The sequence below is a fragment of the Tamandua tetradactyla genome, chromosome X (genome assembly GCF_023851605.1).
Source record: "Tamandua tetradactyla isolate mTamTet1 chromosome X, mTamTet1.pri, whole genome shotgun sequence".
Classification (NCBI taxonomy): Eukaryota; Metazoa; Chordata; class Mammalia; order Pilosa; family Myrmecophagidae; genus Tamandua; species Tamandua tetradactyla.
Window position 1 is genome coordinate 29,988,953 of NC_135353.1, and position 20,576 is coordinate 30,009,528.

At 39.3% G+C, this 20,576-nt stretch overlaps 1 long non-coding RNA gene and 1 pseudogene across 1 annotated transcript in view; one reads left to right on the forward strand and one right to left on the reverse strand.

Moving 5' to 3' along the window:
* Window positions 1-20,576, reverse strand: part of LOC143670352 (uncharacterized) — a 160,364-nt gene that overhangs the window by 133,007 nt on the left and 6,781 nt on the right. The window lies entirely within an intron of this gene.
* LOC143670909 (serine/threonine/tyrosine-interacting protein pseudogene) lies at window positions 11,544-15,375 on the forward strand (annotated as a pseudogene).

Sequence of the window (20,576 nt, forward strand, 5' to 3'; positions counted from 1 at the left end):
ATTTGCATCTCTCTCTCTCTCTCTCTCTCTCTCTCTCTCTCTCTCTCTCTCTCTCTCTCTCTCTCTCTCTCTCTCTCTCTCTCTCATGAGTCTAGCTAAGGGTCCATTGAATTTACTGATTTTCTCAAAGACCAAACTTCTGGTTTTGTTTATTTTATTAATTGTTTTCACATTCTCAGTTTCATTATTTCTTTCCTTTTGTTCGCTTTGGGTTCAGTTTGCTTTTCTTTCTCTAGTTCTTCTAGGTCAACAATTATTCCGTGGTTCTTGCTGTTCTTTCATTTTAAATATAGTCATTTAAGGCAATAAATTTCCATCTCAGCACTGCCTTTGCTGTATCTCATATAATTTTGATATGCCTCTTGATATTTACTGATTTATCTTGTAATTTATCCTTTGACCCACTGGTTGTTTAAGAGTGTGTTGTTTGGCCTCCATATATTTGTCAATTTTCTGGCCCTCTGCCTCTTATTGATTTCCAACTTCATCCAAATATGGTCTGAGAAAGTGTTCTATATAATTTCCATCTTTTTAAATTTATTGGGACTTGCACTGTGACTCAGCATATGGTCTATCCTGGAAACTTATCTATTAGTACTTAAGAAAAATGCACATCTTGCTGCTGTGGGGTATAATGTTCTGTAAATATCTGTTAAGTCTAGCTCATTTATCATATTATACAAAATTTCTATTTTCTTATTGATCTTCTGTCTGGATGTTCTAGCCATTGATTAGAGCAGGGAATTGAAGTCTCCAACTATTATGGTAGAGATGTCAAATTCTCCCTTCAGTGTTGTGAGTGTTTGCCTCATGTATTTTGGAGCACTCTGGCTTGGTGCATAAATATGTATGACTGTTCTATCTTTGCGTTAAATTGTTCCTTTCATTAATATATAGTGTCCTTCTTTGTCTCTTTTAATTATTTTATATTTGAAGTCCAGTTTGTTGGATATTAGTATAGCTACCCCTGTTTTTTTCTGATTGTTGTTGGAGTGAAATATTTTTTTCTAACCCTTTACTTTTAACCTATTTTTGTCCTTTGGTCTAAAGTGAGTCTCCTGTAGACAGCATATAGATGGATCCTGCTTTTTAATCCATTCTGCCAGTCTATGTCTTTTGATTGGGGAGTTTAATCCATTAACATTTAATGTTACTACTGTAAGGCAATACCTTCTTCTACCTTTTTGTATTTTGGATTTTATAAGTCATACACAATTTTCCCCCTCTTTTTACCTTTATGATAATCTTCATTTCTACACTCTTCTCCAGACCTCTCTCTTCTATCTTTTCTTATCTACCTGTAGTGCTCCCTATAGTATTTCCTATAGAGCTTGTGTTTTAGTCACAAATTCTCTCAGTGCCTGTTTTTCTGAAATTATTTTAGTCTCCCCTTCATTTTTGAAGGACAGTTTTGCTGAGCATAGAATTCTTGGTTGGCAGTTTTTGTCTTTCAGAATTTTAAATATATCATACTACTGCCATCTTGCCTCCATGGTTTCTTTTGAGAAATCCACACATAATCTTATTGAGCTTCTTTTGTATGTCATGGATTACTTTTCTCTTGTTGTTTTCAAATATCTCTCTTTCTTTGTCTTTGACATTTGAGAATCTGATTAGTAAGTGTCTTGGAGTAGGTCTATTTGGATCTATTCTGTTTGGAGTATGCTGCACTTCTTGGATCTGTAACTTTATGTCTTACATAAGAGATGGGAAATTTTCTGTGATTATACCCTCCATTAGTTTTTCTGCTCCTTTTCCCTTCTCTTCTTCTTCCAGAACACCCACAACATGTATATTCATGTGCTTCATGTTGTCATTCAATTCCCTGAGATCCTGCTCATATTTTCCATTCTTTTCCCTATTTTCCTTTGCGTGTTATATTTTAGATGTCCAGTCCTCTAGTTCACTAATCCTATCTTCTGCCTTTTCAAATCTATTGTTGTAGGTCTCCATTGATTTTTCCATCTCTTCTATTGTACATTTCATTCCCATCAGTTCTGTGATTTTTAATTCAAACTTTCAAGCTCCTCTTTATGTTTTTATTTATATTTTATTTATATCCTCTTTCAACTTGTTGATTTGATTTTTGATGACATTTTCCATGTCTGTTTGAACATCCTGAAGTATTTGTTTCAACTCCTGTATCTCATTTGAGATGTTCTTTCTTCCTTTGTGCCATATCTTTGATTTTCCTAGCATGACTCATTATTATTTGTTGGCATCTAGGCATTTGATTTCTTTAATTAGTTTATTCTGGAGATTGGTTTTTGTCTTTTACCTAGTGTTTTCTTGTTGGTTGGCTTTGTTCTCTATCTGTTCTTGGCTTTCCATTCAACTTATTCTAGACCTTTAGCATAGGTTCTGTTTAACTGATTCAAATTTTTCAGTTCTTGTTTTTCTGTTTCTTGCCCTGCTGATATGGAGCTTTTTTTTGAGGAAGCTCTCCTCAGATATTAATGACCCCAGTCAAACTTTTCCAAACCAGAGAGCCTCACTTCTCAGAAGAAGGGTCACCAGTATCAAGTTTCCTTGAAGGTGAGACCCAGCAGGTTGTCAGACTTTCCTATGAAAACTCTAGTTTCTGTGCTTTTCTTATCCTGCCCAGCATGTGGTACTTGTCTGCCTGAAGTTTCCCACCAGTGTAAAGTGATGTGGTGCCTTTAATTTCAGTAGCTTCTCCCTGCCAGGGTTGTGATTGAGACAAAGGCTGAGGTGGTAGGTGGGCTTTGATTGCTTCTGTTTTGTAGCCCCTAGGGCCCGAATTCCATGAAGAAAGGATTCCACTTGAGCTGGGCCCCATCCCCTTTTCTTAGGGAAGATATACCCTTTAGGGAATTGCCCTTTCCAACTATTTACTTTGTCTCTCAGACATGGTTTAATTCCCCCCTTGCCTGGCACAATGCTGGAGTCTGAGAGTGCTTGCAGTTCTATCTAATGACCTATTAAGAAGTTAAAATGAAAAAGAAAGAAAACCTTTTCAGAGCTGGACCCCAACTCCCTGGGTTTACCAATCAAGAGCTGGAGTTGGTACGTGAGTCTGTGTGTCCCCAGGTTCTATGTGCCCCCTTTTCTTGAGCTTCAGCCCTTTTCCAGTATTTTGTGCCGTCCAACTCAAAAAGCCTCTGTTTTTAATTTTTTTCCCTCAGCACCACCCCCTCTTTACTGGAGTGAATACTCCTGGTTCCTTTAGTGTTTACTCCAGGTTTATGAGTGCTTGGGGCCTGTTTTCAGAAGTCAGAATTTGTTAATTAATTCCACAATTGGAACTTGGTTGAGCTAACTTCTTTGCTACTAGTAAAGTCTGTTTCCTTTTCCCTGGGGGAACCAGCCTCCTGTGTCCATGGGGGAGGGGCACCAGACTCTGCATTTTAGGAGACTTACAGTTCTGCATGGGATCTGAGCCATTCTACCCATTCCAGACTGCTGTACAATGTGTGTCCAGTTACTGATGTTGCCTTAGCAGTTGTTTCATATAATTCCTGGCTATTTACAAGTTGTTCTGGAGGATGAACTGAAGTCCACACCTCACTATGCTGCTATCTTGCCCCACCCTCAAGGTAGGTCTTAATTCCCTTACTGGAGTCCTTTGTGAAGATAAAGGACACAGGAAAAAAAAGCCCAGAGATCTCAGAGAAATCCCAGAGAAGATGAGAGACAAGGACACATGCACAGAAGCTGAGAAAGAAAGCCACTGAAGCCAGAAGCATAAAGCAAAAAACCTGGAAGAGAAAGACCAGCAGATAGACCATATGCCTTGTCATATGACAGAGGTGTCCCAGATGCCAGCAGCCTTACTTCAGAGAAGTTTCATGCCTTAATTTGTATATTTTCATGGCTTTAGAATTGTAAATTTGTAAGCTAATAAATTCCTATTGTAAAAGCCAACCCATTTTTTAATATACTGTATTCTGGCAGCATTAGCAAACCAAAATAGTATCCAAATTGGAAAGGAAAAAGCAAAACTTTCACTATTTGCAGTGACATGTCCCGAAAAATCTACAACAGAGCTACTAAAATAATAAATGAATTCAGCAAAGTGTCAAGTACAGGACCAACATGCAAAAATTATAGTGTTTCTAATCACTAGTAATGAGTAATCTGAGGAGAAAATCAAGAAAATATCCATTTATAATAGCACCCAAAAGAATCAAACATCTAGGAATAAATTTAACCAAGGATGTAAAGGTCTTATACATGGAAAACTATACAACTTTGCTAAAAGAAATCAAAGAGCTAAATAAATGGAAAAACAATCCATGCTCATGGATTGGAAGACTAAATATTGACAAGATGTCAATTCTACCCATAATGATTTACAGTTTCAAAGCAATCCCAACAAAAATTCCAACAGCCTACTTTGCAGAAATGGAAAACCCAAAGATCAAATTTATTTGGAAGGGTAAGGGGCCCCAAAGATCTAAAATCATCTTGAAAAAGAAGAAGTTGGAGGGCTTGTACTTCCTGGCTTTAAAGTTTATTACAAAACTACAGTGGTCAGAACAGCATGTTACTGGCACAAGGATATGTATATACTAATGGAATCAGTTTCAGAGTCCAGTAAAAGATGCTCACATTTATGGCCAATTGATTTTTGAAAAAACTGCTAAGTCCACTCAATTAGGAAAGAAAATCTCTTCAACAAATGGTGCTGGAAGAACTGGATATCCATATGTGTGATGGCTAGGTTTATGTGTCAACTTGGCCAGGTGATGGCGTCTAGTAGTTCGATCAAGCAAGCAGTGGACTACCTGTTACTGTGGGGACATTTCGTGAACTTAAATCATGAGTGCAGTGGTTGCATCCATGGCTGATTACATCTGCAGTCAGCTAAGGGGAGTGTCTTCTGCAATAAGTGACACACCAGAAGGCTTTTAAGGAGAATTCAGAAGAGAGAATCTCTCTTTCCACTTCAGCCAGAAGCTGCTCCTGGGGAGTTCATTGAGGATCTTCACTGGAGCTGCCAACTCATGGCCTGCCCTACAGTTTTTGAACTCTTACATCCCCACAGTTGCATGAGACAGTTTTATAAAACTCATATTTACAGATATTTCTTGTTGGTTCTGTTTCGCTAGAGAACCCTGACTAATACAATATGCAAAAGAATGAAAATGGGCCCTATCTCACACCAGATACAAAAATGAACTCAAAATGTATCAAATACCTAAATATAAGAACCAGGACTATAAACTCCTAGAAGAAAATGTAGGGAAGCATCTTCAGGATCTTGAGTTAGGCAATGGTTTCTTAAGGCTTTCCACCCAAAATACAAGGAACAAAAGACAGATAAATGGTACCTCCACAAAATTAAAAACTTTTGTGCATCAAAGGACTTTATCACAAATGTGAAAAAAGTTACTCAAGGAGAAAATATTTGGAAACACATATCCATAAGGGTTTAATATGCAGAATATGAAAAGAAGTGCTAGAACTCAACAATAAAAAGACAAATAACCCATTTAAAAATGGGTAAAAAACTTGGATAGACATTTCTCCAAAGAGGATCTAGAAATGGCTAGAAAGCACATGAAAAGATGCTCAATATCACTAGATATTGTGGAAATGCAAATCAAAACCACAATGACATACCATTTCACACCCACTAGAATGACTACTATTTTTAAAAAACAGAAAATTATACATGTTGTAGAGGATGTGGTGAATTAAGAACATTCATTCTTTGCTGGTAATAATGTAAAATGGTGCAATGGCTATGGAAGACAGTTTGGTGGCTCCTCAGAAAGTTATGTATGGAATTACCATACAACTCGACAGATCCCTCTACTAGGTCTATACCTCAAAGAATTGAAAGCAGCGAGTCAAACAGATATTTGCACACCAATGTTCATAGTGACATTATTCACAGTTGCCAAAAGATAGAAGCAACCCAAGTGCTTTTCATCCACTGAATGGCTAAACCAAATGTGGTATGTACATAAATAGAATATTATTTGGCCGTGAAAAGGAATGAAATTCTAATTCACATCACACCACGGATGAACCTTGAAGACATCATGTTGAATGAAATAAGCCAGACACAAAAGGACAAATATCATATGATCTCACTGATACGAAATAATTAGAATAACTTATAGAGCCAGAATCTAAAATATAGATTATCAGGAGTCTGGTTGGTGGTAGGGAATGGGGAGTTAATGCTTAAAATGCACAATTTCTACTTGGGTCGATTGTAAAGTTTTCATAATGGATGGTGGAAATGGTAGCACAACATTGTGAATGTAATTAATAGCACTGAATTATATATCTGAATGCAGTTAAAAGGTGAAAATTTGGGCAGGCCACGATAGCTCAGCAGGCAGAGTTCTTGCCTGTCATGCCGGAGACCTCAATTTGATTCCCGGTATCTGCCCATGCAAAAAAAAAGGGGGTGGTGGTGGTTGTGGTAGTTAGATTCAGTTATCAACTTGGCCAGGTGAAGGTATCTAGTTCTGTTGCTGTGGACATGAGCCAATGGTACGTGAACCTCATCTGTTGCTGATTATATCTGCAGTCGGCTAGGAGGTGCCTGCTGCAATGAATTATGTTTGATTTAATTGGCTGGTGCTTAAATGAGACAGCTCAATGTAGCATAGCCCAAGCAGCTCAGCATACCTCATCTCAGCACTTGCAGCTCAGCCCAGGCCTTTGGAGATGAAGAAAGAAATCACCCTGGGGAAAGTTGTTGGAACCCAGAGACCTGGAGAGAAGGCCAGCAGAGATCACCCTGGGCCTCCCCACATAAGAAAGAACGTCAGATGAAAGTTAGCTTTCCTCTGAAGAACTAACAAAATAAATCCACTTTTATTAAAAGCCAATCTGTCTCTGGTGTGTTTCATTCTGGCAGCTAGCAAACTAGAACAAGAGGGGAAATTTTAAATTGTATAAATGTTACTAGAACTAAAAAAATAAGCATAGTATTGCACAACACAGTGAAACCCACTATAAATGATGGACTATAGTTAATAATACAATTACAAAAATGTTCTTTCATTAATTATAACAAATATACCATGCTAATACAAGGTGATAATAATAGGATGGTATATAGGACCTCTGTATTTTATGCTTGATATATCTGTACCACTACTACTACTCCTGACAAAAAAAAAAAAACTATAAAAAATGATTTGGGAATATTGCCAATTTCCATTTTTCCGGGAGATGAATGATCCTTATATGTCCTCGATCCTGACATATCAGCAAGCCTAACCTTCCTCCATCAATGGAAATGTACTGACTTATTGGAAGAGCAGAGTAACTACACCGTAATTACAGGTTACGTGTCAGGAGCAAAGTAGACTTGTCTTCCCTGTAACACGACATATCAGATCCAAAAGTTATTTACAGCTCCATGTTCTCCTTCCCAATACTTCTGCTGCCTTTTCAGCTCATTTTAGGCACGTAAAGGAGAAAGACTGATGGATCCAATTGCCAAGGCAGACAGCAGGGCCACGCAGCGCTAGGTTCATTGGTGATCACACCTCAGTAGAACCTTGCAACACTTCTTGTAATCCCAACTGGGACTCCCCTGGGCAGAGACAGCAATTATGTGTAGTGGTTTTCAGATGTAAACAAATGTTCATGGGGGACTGGCATAATCAGTCAAGTCATTTCATTTGTGGCTTGAATAAAATTGGAATGGAGGGCTCTGATCAGGGAAATTGAGCATATTCATTTACTGCCTCTGCACGTGTTTTGAGAACTTGAGGTACGTTTCTCTTTCCCTTCAGGGATATGCCAGTACAGAATATTTAATCTTAGAAAGCACTTTAGAAAGGGGGTGTATCTTAAAAAGAACTCCATAGATCCTTTTGTGTTTAGCTCAAGTACACCAGTGGACATTTGGCCATTTTCTATTACTATTATTTTCTATGACTCAGTGCCATATGCCTGGAAAAGGATAACAGGCTTTTGTTTTTAAAAATTTCCCAGGCTGAGATTGGTTTAATCTTTACCCTGTTGTTTGGTCAAGCCATGTACCTGATTCCTCTTAAACTTGAGTGGCCTGCAGCCCGGACCAAATTGAAAAGTCATGGGAATTTTTTTTTTAATTTAATTAAAAATTTGCAAATATTCAATACCTACCAAGTAACAACTTTCTTTTCCCTTTCCTCCCTTCATACTCTGGTAACCCCTAATCTAATTTCTCTCTCTACAAATTTTGCTATGTCTAGATATTTCATATAAACGTATTCATACAGTATTTGTCTTAACGTGCCTTGCATATTTCACTCATCACGACTTGCAGTATGTTTGTCCCACTCAGTATTTTGTTAGACCACTCACTCCACTGAAAAGCCATGGGCAGGGTTTCAATTTAAAAAGTAGAGGGAATGCTAGAGACACTTTCAAGTATAAAAAGAAGCAAGTGATCATCTTAAGAAGAGATGTAACAAAGCTAGTTTGGGAGACAAGACGATGTGAATGAAAAAATTCAAATCATTAGGCAAAGCAGTCTATGCCTGAGAAACTGGGCAGTCAAAGTGGGGGGGGGGCAATGTACATTTCCTGGGCATGTGGGGATTTGTGCTGGTCCTTGAAGAGAAGCGACACTTGGGCTCCTTGAAGAAGTGAGGCACTGTTCTAGGACTGGAGGAGGATTTGAACTCGGGCTCAAGTCCTGCCGCTTTCTCTGACCAGACACATGACATTGGACAACTTTATTTATTTAACAAACACATATAATACTCCAAATACTCCCTATATTCACGTGCTGTTCTAAGCTCTTTATAAATATTAGCTCATTTAATAATAATTTTAAATTACTATTATAATAATTATATGAATAATGCACACTTATCTCCATTTTTATTGAAGAGGAAATGGAGGCAGAGTTTAAGTAATCTGCTTAAGACCACATACCTAGTAAGTGACAGAGTCAGGATTCAAACTGAAGCAATTTGGACCCAAGAATACGCACTTAACTGCTAGAGTATATTACAAATTCTCAACTTTTCTGATGATCAGTTTTCACAATTATAAAATAAATGATTCTATTAGCCCTGTTGTGAGGATTAAATGAGATAAGGTCACTGAAAGGGCTGTCACAAAGAAGGCACCTAATAAAAGACCGTTTCTTTTTTTCATCTCCTTTCACTTGGAAACTCAGCTTCGCCTGGTTGTTGAAATCAATCCTGCCTTGCTACTTTCATAAAATGCATACTTTCTCTCTGCTTGAATCTTCTGTTCCTTCTTGATTCTGGAGTGCCCATCATTCCATTCCACCTTCTTTTTGAGTACCTTTTTAGCATATGTTATGTTCCTGGCCAATTATGGACCCCCACAAGCGCCTGCTTCGCCTCATGGAACAGGTCAATGTAGTTGTGCTCAAGACAGTGTATCCCTGGATTATGCACCCATACCTGTCCTAGTTTATGTATGGTACACACATACAAAAAAGAAAAAAACAAACAAAAAACCCGGGGGATGGCAAAATAAAACAGGGTTAAGGAAATAAGGAAGACAGCAGGGTAGGGGAATTTTATGAACTATTCAGAGCACCAAGCAGACCCTGCCTTTGCCTGGCTTTAGTCTCCAATGGTCCTCAGGCTGCCTCTAGACGATCTTTTCCATTTCGTTCACTCCCAGCACCATTTATCTATCTGTTATCTGCTGGCCTCAGGGTCCAGCTCCCAGAAGCTAAGTAATATGATAAAAGTAATCTCTGTTAAAGCGTTCATCCAGCTAACAGGTTAATGTGTTATCTTTTCTGAGTAATTTGTTCATTTTGAGAGGGGTTTTTTGAAGACATTAAGGCATGATGGCAGGAAATTTCAGGTCTCATTGCAGCCTGGAGAGGAACAGAGTGCCCCCACACAACCCACGCTTTCAGGATTAGAATCAGTCTGGCCTCTGTGGTCACTTGCAAAGTCTCTCTAGTATTGAAGCCACTGACTTATGGCCCTTATTATACACCAGCCAAGTTTTGGATCAAAGGTAAAATATATGATTCTTTTATTTGGTATTTAGGATGCATCTTCCCGAGACACAGGAAGGAAATTCTCATGGTTGCAAGGGAAGCTGAGGAATGGGTTCTCTGCACACGCACAAAAAGGTACTCAACTCTCATGATCTGATCAGCAGGATTTTAAGCACTTTACATGCATCATCTCATTTAATTCTCACCACAAACCCCATGAGTTAAGTGCTATCATCATCTCCACTTCCAAACAAAGGACTGAGTCACAGAGAGGTTAACCTGCTCAGGATCAAACTGCCAGTAAGGGAACCCAGGCAATGTGGTTCTAGTATTTGAGTCATTAACCACTATACCGTACAATCAGCATCTCACGTTCAAGTTCCCTTTCCTGCATAGCATCAGCAGATAGACCAGACGTAGTCAACTGCTCATAGAGACTCACTATGCAGACACATGCACTTATTCCATAGCCAGTATTTTGCAGCTATGCCCCATCTTGACAGGGCAGAAACAGGCATCTGATCTGGCACTTTGACCCTGCACATAGGAGCCTAAACCATCGTGGGCCTATCATCCTCTTCCTTTACTGGGCTGCAGGAGGTTGACAAGGAACTGCCTCTTGAGCCCTCCCCTCCTCCGTGCCACCCCACCCCAAAAAAGGAAAGGAATGCTCTGACCTGGCGGCTGCTCTGAAGGTTTGATAAGGAACAGTTGAAGTGTGACTAATCCTATTTTCTAAATGTAAAAAAAGATTTGCCAAATTAACCCTCCAGTAGGGCTATGGCCAAGCCAATCTCTTCTCTGTCCCTGACATGACCGTTAAATTCCTGCCTCTAAGCCAATGTGCACAATGTGCCTCCAAATCTGTAATGCCCTCCACCTTCTTTTATTGATGGAGCACTTACTGTGTGGCATGGACTTTAAGTGCTTTCAAAACAATCTCATATTTAATCCTACAATATACACTATAAGAAAGATATTAGTATCATCTTCATTTTATTTATGAGGAAATAGAGGGTTGAAGTAATTTGACTGAGGTCATTATACTACCAGAACATACTTTTTAGCTATTTGCCCATTCTCTGGATTTGTACATTACCATTCAATTTTATCTTGGTTCCAAGATTAAGACTACCCATTAAAACTGACATACTACAATATCACAAATGTAAAACACAATGCAATCCAAATTATTGAATCAATTTGTTGCACAGGGATTAGAGCATGTTTTAGCATGACTAAAAGGCAGATATTTGGAAACTCAAAAATTAGAATGGCAAAAGCTTTTTTTTTTTTTTTTTTTTACGGCACGGGCAGGCTCCGGAAACAAACCCGGGTCTCCCGCACCGCAGGAGAGGATTCTGCCACTGAGCCACCGTTGTACCGCCCACAAAAGTTTTTTGTATATGCAAATGTAAATCTTTCCTATATGTGCTCATTGATTTTTCTGTGATGATAAATATAAAAGAATTATGGTATGGAGTTTTTGTACTCGATATCGTTTAAGGCTTGAAGAAGCTTTGGATTTGGCCTTGGTCATGGATAATAAAAAAGACAAGTCAGTTCGCCTGCTCTGAATTTTTTTTTTGCATGGGCAGGCACCGGGAATCGAACCAGGGTCTCCGGCATGGCGGGTGAGAACAGTGACTGCGGAACCACCAACCACCGTGGCCTGCCTTGTTTTTGCTTATTTTAGAAAGAGAGTCAGGGTGGTACACCGTGGCTCTGCAGGCAGAGTTCTCGCTTGCCATGTCAGAAACCCAGGTGCGATCCCCAGTGCCAGTTCATGCAAAGATAAAAATAAGTAAACAAAATCAATGCCTTATTTAAAAAATAAGGTAAATAGAATATATTTCTATACCATATTTTAATCATCCCAAGAGCAGAGACACAAAAAGAGCTAAGGAGAACAAAAGAAAAAGGGGTGGAGGAGGGGAGTGGATAGAGGAGAAAAAAAAGAGATAGCTGGAATAGGGTGAAATGGAGAAAGAGATGAAGGGCCCTAGAAATATTAGTAGAAGGAAAAAAAAAACACATGCTGAGAGACACAGGATAGCAAAGAAAGAAACAGAACAATATGAAAAAAGGAGAAGTGGTTTACCTGAAATAAAGATCTATTTTTCACATTAAATTATACTTCCAATTTAATGATGATTTATTAGACAGCTTGTCAAATAATAAAATAACAAAAACTATATCCCCATTATTAACATTTTTAAACCTAAATGCAAATATTCAGGCTCTCTTTATCATTATCTTTATGAATACCCATGGATGCAATGAAAGCAAAGAATATAATTTTGCATTCTAACCTTTTATTAATGTTAACTCCTATACAAATCATTTCATTGCATCTCAATATAATAGATACCTTAATCATTCCCCTATTGTTCGATGTTAAGGTGTTTTTAAGCCTCTTGGTATTCAAACTAAGGCTGTTTTTTTCTTCATTTGAATTATTGCTGTAGGATCATTTCCCAGGATTGGTATCCCTGAGTCCAGGGCTATGAACATTTTATGATTCTTGACTCAATTTGCAATGTCATCAGCAACTTGAATGAACCTATTCTTCCAGAGTCTATACAGTATTGTAAATTATCTCTATTTTTGGCAGTTTAGTATCAAATGGTGCCTTCGAGTTTATACACACACACACACACACACACACACACACAATGGTAATGGTCTTTTCAATTTGTAGTACATTTGTTTGCAGTTTCGATGCTATTATACTTATCTGTGATGCTCAGTGTTGCCACCATTTAATCTTAGTTTAGATACCCATTTTCTATTTTTGTATTATCTCATGCTCCCTGATCAGTCTTTCTTTGTAAGGCTTTCTATTAACTTAAAAACTTTAAAAAGCCCCATAGTTGAGTTAAATACTCTAGTCTGCTCCTTGTAGTTTTTTGAGTTTTCATTAAATATTCAACTTTTTAGTTCATGTAGAATCTTGTGATTTGTTTTAAGAGATAAAAGCTTATGTTAATTTCTCCCCATATTCATGACCAGTTACCCCAGGTGAATTTGTTAATCAGTATGCTTTCTTCATTGTTTTATTATGCTTTGTTCATAAAATATGCAATATTTGTATTTACTAGGTCCATTTCCTAGATTCCCCATCTTATTTACTAATTTATATCTCTGATTTGCATCACTTTTTTTTTTCTTTTGCTAGGGCAGGCACCAGGAATCGAGCCCAGGTCTCTGGCAATGGCAGGCGAGAAATCTGCCACTGAACCACCATCACCCACCCGCTACCATTTTAATTAGTGCCAATTATAACACATTCTTGTATTTGAGTCTTTTAGACATTTGTATTCCTAAGATAGTCATGTGTAATCGTTACTCCAGATTAATTTGATGCCATTTTTGAAATAATTGATATCTTTAAATTGTTAAATTTTCTATATCTCCAAGTCAATCTGTGAAGAAGTATTATATTCATTCCATTAGTTTACCCGTTCAAAAGCATGATATGACTTCCCATTTATTCAAATTTTTATTTCTGCCATTAAGGTTTCATAATATTATTTTACCTCATAACTCTTGGGTGTGTTAATTCATTTCCAATAATTTTAATGTTTTTGCCTTCTTGTAAATGTATTACTTTTTCTCTTTTTTCATTTATTAATAATGGGTATTTTATTGGCTTTCGAAGACAATTTATCTTCTGTCTTGGGACTTTGCTGAATTCCCTAGCTATCCTCTCATGTTTCTTAATTAATTATGTGGATTTTCTAGGTATTTTCTGACAGCAATAACTTTAAAAATGTTTCTTCCTTTCCAAAATTTACTTTTTATTTTTCTTTGGTGCATGGTCCGGGAATCAAACCCGGGTCTCCCGCATGAAAGGCGGGCATTCTAACCACTGAACAACCCGTGCACCCAACTGAACTACCCGTGCACCCATTTCAATATTTCCTTTTAATTTATTTTCATAACTTGCGTCCAAGACAAGAATTTTTCATAAACACTAAAATATAAATGATTAGAACTGTTCTTGTTTTGCTCCAGTTTTTATGGTAATTGACTTATTTTTCCATTAGGTAGCAGATTAGTTATTTGTTTCTGGATAAACATTCTTTACCATGTTAAAGAGGATTCATATACTTAAAATATGTTAACCAGGGGGGTTGCAAGTGTAGTTCAGTGGTAGAATTCGTGCCTGCAATGTGGGAGACCCGGGTTTGATTCTTGGCCCATGTACTTCCTAAAAAGCAAAACAAACAAGCAAACAAAGAAAGAAAACAAATAAATATTCAACAAATGATGCTGTGATAACAAGATACTCACATGGAAAAGATGAAATGTGATCCCCGCCATACAGTTTACAAAAAAAACCCCACAAAATGTTTTCCAAAAATAGGAGTTTGGTTTTTACCAACTGCCTTTTGGCATGTAGTGGGATGTTCATAATTTTGAGAGGCAGTGTGGAATAATAGAGCAAGCGTCTGAGTTTAAATCCAACCAGGTCCTACGGCAGCATTCATCCAGTATAGAAGAGTATTTAAAAACAGAGGCCTGTGTCTGTGCCGGAGCCTGGGCGGACTGAGGGTGCGGAGTACTGGGGGTGTGAGCCAGCGGCAGATGGGGGGCGAGTCCGAGCCTTCCAATCCTCCTGTTCCTTTCTGTAGCTGCCCCCGGGATCCTTTAGATTGCACGTGCTAGCTGTAAGCCCGCCAGTACTCAGGTCCACCGGTTCTCCCTTATGTCTCACCTCCTGCTCTGAGGTCGGCGGACGGGGTAACTCGCGCTCCCAAACCACCCACCGGCCCACAGGGCGGGGCCGTGGACGACAGGAAGTTGGAGTTCCCCACCCTCGCACAGTGCAAAGAAGATGCAGAGGAATGGGCCCATTCCGTGAAATGAGAGATGCGGGGAAATTTTACCTGGATTGCTTTTAGGCCCATATTCTTCTGCTATGAAAAGCAAGCTTCCTATACTACAGAAACATGGAATAACCCATATAATATGCATTAGACAAAATATTGAAGCAAACTTTATTAAACTAAACTTTCAGCCATTATTTAGATATTTAGTCTCGGATATTGCAGATAATCCAGTTGAAAACATAATATGGTTTGTTCCCATGACTAAAGAATTTATTGATGGGAGCTTACAAACTGGGGGAGAAGTTCTTGTCCATGGAAAGGCAGGGATCTCCAGGAGTGCTGTCTTTGTTATTTAGACATTATGGAAACATTTGGAATGAAGTACAGAGATGCATCTACTTATGTTCAAGAAAGAAGATTTTGTATTAATCCTAATGCTCGATTGTCCATCAGCTTCAGGAATATGAAACTATCTACCTAACAAATTTAACAATATAGATGACGTCACCACTACAGATAGAACGGTCATTATCTGTCCATTCTGGTACCGTAGGCAGTTTGAAGAGAACACATGAAGATGATGATTTTGGAAACATGCAAGTGACAACTGCACAGGATGACTGACTCAAGAACAGCAGTATAGAAGATGTGAATTTCTATTTGGGAAGGAGAAAATACAAGAGGCAATAATAATGTGAAATGGTAAAACAAACAAACAAAAGCAAGCAGTTTCTTTTCAAGTATATGTTGCTTCCAGACATATTTCTCTGCACTTGTTCAGCAACACTTTAAGAAGCTGTTGAATGTCTGCAATGGATAGCACTAATGATTTTACTCCTTTTTAAAATTATTTTTCACTTTATAGTTTTATTGTAAACTAAGAATTTTGGACTTGCAAAGGGGTATTATTGCAATAATGCATTTTTCAGTTTTGAAATTTATTTGTATGATATTGTTAGGTCGGGAGAACAGGGAAGGTCACCGTGACTCGAACTGCGCAAAATGTGCCGCCCCTTCCGGACGTCACCTGACCCCCTTGCTTAAAAACCGCCCTGCCGAGACCCAGGCGCGGACTCACCACCCCCTACCTTGGGTTCTGTGAGTCCCCCCAGGAGCGCAGGACTAAACCCCCTCACTCTAAGGTTTCTTTGTCTGCCTTTTCTCTCTTTCACCTCCCAAACCTTTCAGATATAAAGTTATTTAAACAAAATGCAAGTTAGGAGGGATTTGTTTATAAAATTAGGGTAATTTATGATAAAAAAATTTACTAAAGTTTGCTAAAAAATTCATTTTGTGTTACATATATTATATTTTAAAAATAATTTTACCATGCAGTTTTATGATGGAGCCTCTTATAGAAACACTAACAAAATGCAGAAATCTGCCACGCTTCTCTTTTGCAGTATAACTCAGTAGGTTAATTGTCCTTTTATTTTCCTAAGCTCTTCTTGACCCTTCACTAATAGTCTTTAAATCATGTCATTAGCTAATTTTCCTTACTTTAATGTGATCCAGTTACTGCATCCTTTTCTGTTACCTTCCTAATTTGTTTACTCCTTTAAAAAAAAAGTTTAATAAAGGAATATGCTTTACTTCATAGTATCAGATTCTCCCCCCAAAAGGTTAGTGTTAGAAATTTCAAGCGACTTTCCTTTTTGCATTACTTTTATTTGTTCTTTTGAGAACGTGCTTTTTTTTTTCCTGTAATGGTTCTAAATAGAATATAATACACCAGTGTAGCACTATTGGCTTTTTTTTTCCCTTAAATGAAACCCCCAAAAGAAAAGTGCCTTGAATCATTTAAAAATAAAAAGATACATCTTTATGACCTCCAAAATTAGTATACTGAACAGTGAAAAGATTGTTTTTCTGTAATTTCTCTGTTTTTTAAACCATAAATTAGTTTAAATAAAAAATATTAAGATTTGAAAAAAAAAGCACAGGCCCTGTCAACCCTGCTCCAAGTAACACCTGGAGAAGTGACTGGAAGTCAACTGGGATGGTGATTTCAGGGTGTAAGTGACCTGGGAGAGTCTTCTACACCACATAGGGAGGCCCTGGTTGCAAAAGCTGAAGAACTGAGACGCAGAGAACCAGAGACCATGCAAGCAGACTAATGCCCCCTTTCCAAAAGGAGGCCTGGAGCCCTCAGGAGGGTGACAGGGTGACAGGGACTAGGAAGTAAACCAAACTGTGTTCCTTGAACTTGCTACCCTCACGCACGCTGCCCCTGCCCTGCAACCCATGACTCTCCCCACACCCCATGCACTTGAACTCCATCCCTCATGGTCCCTCCCACTATGCTCCAAATGCCCCAGCTCCTATGCCCCACCCCCACCTCAACATCCCTGCCCCACACCCCTGCCCTGTGCGCTGATCCCAGCCCAACCCACCTCTCTGACACACACACACACACACACAGTATCGCCTGATACAGTATTGCCTGAGACCCATAAATAGCACCCAGCCCCAAGAACACCCCCCCCACCGCTCCTGGCCCCCTGCAGGCAGTCATTTGTGCATCCCGGCTGTGGGCGCTTACCTTCAGGCCCGGGTTACATCCAACCCCCCTGCAGGAGCAACCCTTGCCTGCTGCCCCTGAGCTCTGTGCACGCACACACCAGGATCCAGCCCCCAGACTTGCACACACCAGAGCCCCGCCCTCCAGACCCATGCACAAGCACAGTCACATCCTCCCCGTCGGGTACCAAGGCATCTGTGCACCGTACATGTGCTCACCCTTGCCCCAACTCCCCCCGCACAAGTGTCTTGCTCCCACACTTGGCAGGTGCTCATCTGCACATCTGTGTCACATAGCCCCGCTCTGCTTTCGCGTGCACCCTTGCTCCAATCCACCCGGCACATGTGCACCCGCAGCAGGGCCATGCCCACCCAACATCACCCACCTCTGACCCACGTCCCGTGGCCTGTGTCCCGCTGCTACACACTCGTGCATCTACATCCTGCACAAGGACACACCCAGGCCCTGTCCTTTCTGTGCCCCAACTCTGTGCCCCATATCCCACACCCTGATACCCACGACCCCCACGCTTCATGTGTCCACCCACATCCTGCCTGCGCACCAGCCCCCGTGCATCTGCACAGCCCTCCCTACCCACCTCCCGCCTCACCCAACCTCTGTTTTTCCCAACTCTGTACCCTTCTCCTGGGCTCCAAGATCTGCCTGAGCTGCACCCTGACTGCATGGCTCCCACACCATACATCCACAACCCCGCACCCCACACCCCATGCTCACAGGCACCAGCATAGCTTCCCCAACTCATGCCTATACCTGTGCCGCAGCCTGTCACCGCGCTATTGTGCCTGGCCCCATAACCCACATCCCACTGCACATCCATCCCACAAATACAAGGTTTTAGACTACTGAAGGAAATCAACTTCCAAGGTAACCCTATCAAAATATTTACATGCCTCGATGACAACAGAAGATAGCTAAACATATAAAGATTCAGACAGATACAGCCCAGCCTAATGACCATATTAAAACTCTAGAGGAGACCAGAGTTTGGAGCAACTAATCAAAGATGTTCATATAACTCTATTAAATAAAATCAATGGGATGGATAATGACAGAACAGAAACCAGGAAAACACTCAAAGAGCATAAAGAGGAGTTTGAAAAAATAAACAGAAAAATAGCAGATATCACAGAGATTAAAGATGCTGCAGACCAAATAAAAAATATACCAGATAGAGGATCTACAAGGAAATAGAGAATTTAAACAATTTGATAAATGAATTAGACCTAACAGGCATATAGAGGTCATTACCCCAAAACCCCAGTATACACATTCTTCTCTAGTGCTCATGGAACATTCTCCAGATAGATCATGTGCTGGGGCACAAAACAAGTCTTTATAAATTTAAAAACATTGAAATTATTCAAAGTACTTTCTCAGATCACAGTGGAATGACGCTGGAAATGAATAACCACAAAAGAACCAGAACTTTCACAAATACATGGAGATTAAATAACACACTCTTAGACAACCAGTGGGTCAAAGAAAAATTGCTTGAAAAACTGGTAGCTATCTGGAGACGAATGAAATGAGAATACAACCTATCAGAATGTATGGAATGTGGTAAAGGCTGTGCTGAGAGGGAAATTTATTGCCCTAAATGCCTATATTAAAAAATTAGAAAAATAAAAAATGGAGGACTTAACTGCTCACCTGGAGGAACTTGAGAAAGAACAGCAAACTAACCCCAAAGCAAATGGAAGAAGAGAAATAACAAAGATTAAAGTTATGGAAGACCATTTGGTGGCTCCTTAGGAAACTATTGAGTTGCTCTATGACCCGGCAAAACCACTCCTCAGTATATACCCAGAAGAGCTGAAACCAGTGACACAAACAGACATTTACACACCTGTGTTCATAGCATCATTACTTACAATCGCCAAAAGATGGAAACAACACAAGTGCCATTCAACAGTCGAGGGGATTAATAAATGTGGTGTATACATACAATGGAATATTATGCAGCAGTAAGACAAAATGATGTCCTGAACCACATGACAAGATAGATGAGCCTTAAGGACATAATGCTGAGTGAAATAAGTCAGACACAAAAGGATACACACTGTATGATTCCACTTTTATGACCATGGTAAAGGTAAAATCAGAGGCTTATAGTATAGAATATAGGGGACCAAGAGATGCACAGAAGCTTGAGATGGGTGAATGGTTAGCTAATGAGGTTGAACTCCAATGTAAAGGAATGGATAGAAGTGAAGGCGGTTCATTAGTGGGTCTATAAGTAACATTACCAAATTGAAGGTGAACATGATTGAAAGGGGTTGTATAGGCCAATGTATCCCACTGATTAACACTACAAATATAAATAAGTTCTTGCATGAACTACTGCAAAGATATGAATCTTGTACAAAGAGTGTACAAGTTCAGGGCATAGAGGAAAACTGCTATTGCATGCTATGGGCTATGTTTAACAGGAAAACTTCAACGTACCACAGCAACACCAGGGATAAATAAGGGGGGAGAGACAGAGAGACAAGCGTTAAGGGGAGGTTTATATTTTCTATTTGGTGAGGGTGTGTTTATTGGTTGTCTTTCTCTTGGGAACAATGAAATGATCTAAAATTGAGAGTGTTGATGGACTGCTGACTTTGAATATTATACATGATGCCCAATGAATGGAGGTGGCTGAATGATGCACTGACTGTGAAGTAGATTGGTGAACTATGGTGCATACATATGATTGAATAGTGTACTGCTACAAGAAGGAAGGAAGTTGTGAGGCACTCAACATTGTAAATGAAACTGTGGGACATTTGGTGTGGCCAAAGAAGCCAGAAACAAAAGAGCTAATATTGTATGGTCTCATTTAGAAAATACTTGTAAGAAAACAGGGGCTAGAATGTAAGCTCTTATAGCAGTCACATTTAGTCTGGAGTGGTAATTGTTATTTCTGGGTTTCGAGAGGCTGTTTTATATGTGTGTAACAGGGCATTTAGAGATAAGAACGAGGCCAATCAAGTTGGCGTTAAGGTAATTCAGAAGACAGGTATAAGGATGACATTGTCTATATTTTAGAACCATCTATTCCTTGAGACAAAGGAAGAGATCTGTATTTTGTCCAGAACCTAAATTTTCTATAGCCCATAATCTAACTCAACCTGTCTGGATAGACCATTTAAAGAACCCGAACACAAGAAGCCCAAAATAAGAATGAGGCCTTTAATCCTGTATAGCTTAATGTAAGGCCTGGATACATCCCTGAGTATATTAACCAAAAAGTATTGGCAAAGTCCATTGAGGGATGGGAGAAAAATTATAGAACTATTAA